This window comes from Rattus rattus, chromosome 7, assembly GCF_011064425.1.
Source record: "Rattus rattus isolate New Zealand chromosome 7, Rrattus_CSIRO_v1, whole genome shotgun sequence".
NCBI classification, from domain to species: domain Eukaryota; kingdom Metazoa; phylum Chordata; class Mammalia; order Rodentia; family Muridae; genus Rattus; species Rattus rattus.
This window is the reverse complement of record NC_046160.1, coordinates 98519174-98519885: the sequence shown is the minus strand read 5'-3', so window position 1 is coordinate 98519885 and position 712 is coordinate 98519174.

The following is a 712-nucleotide window of genomic DNA, read 5'->3' as shown; positions in this document are numbered from 1 at the left end:
GAGCCTCGGCGGCGCTCCCCGGGTTGGAGCCGGGCGGGAGGCCGGGAGCTCGGGAGGGGCGGGAGTCGGTCGCGGGGCTGCGGCGTCTTATCCTCCAGAGACTTGCCTCGCGCCTGCTGAGGCTCCATTGCCGGCGGCTCTCCGACCGCCTAGCGGGCGTCGGAGCGGCGCCTCTGGGGCTTGAAGCGCTTCCAGTCCGGCCGGCGGATCTTCCAAGCCTCTGGCGCGGCCACCGTGGCGGTCCTGCCCTCATCCCTGCTTCTGTCTCGGCGGCGCCCGCGCTGCCCGCCTCATGCTTACCTCCCCTCCATCCTCGTTTCTGTCTCGCGGGCACCCTGGAGGACAGCGCACCCGGGGACATCCCAGGCCAAACGCTTTCAGGGAGGCAGTTGACTTTCCGAGGGCGGTGGCTTGGGTGAGGCTGTCAGTCTCCGCGGGTCAGCGGGCTCGGGTGCTCAGACTCGGGCTCCCCTGCCTGGAGCGGTGTGGCGGGGAGGATCGTCCGTCCCCGTGTCTGAGGTGGCAGGTGCTTGGCTCCAGCCGACCGCCAGGTTCCTGTTAGCTAACATCGCCCACATCCTCTAGTGACTGAAGTCCCATTTGCTGCAAGTTGCATAAAGTTGCAAGCGCTTGCCTCGCACCCTGGTTCCCGAGGAGTACTCCAGTATTCTAGTTTGTCCAGAGGAGGAACCCTGTGATTATGCCTTCATTC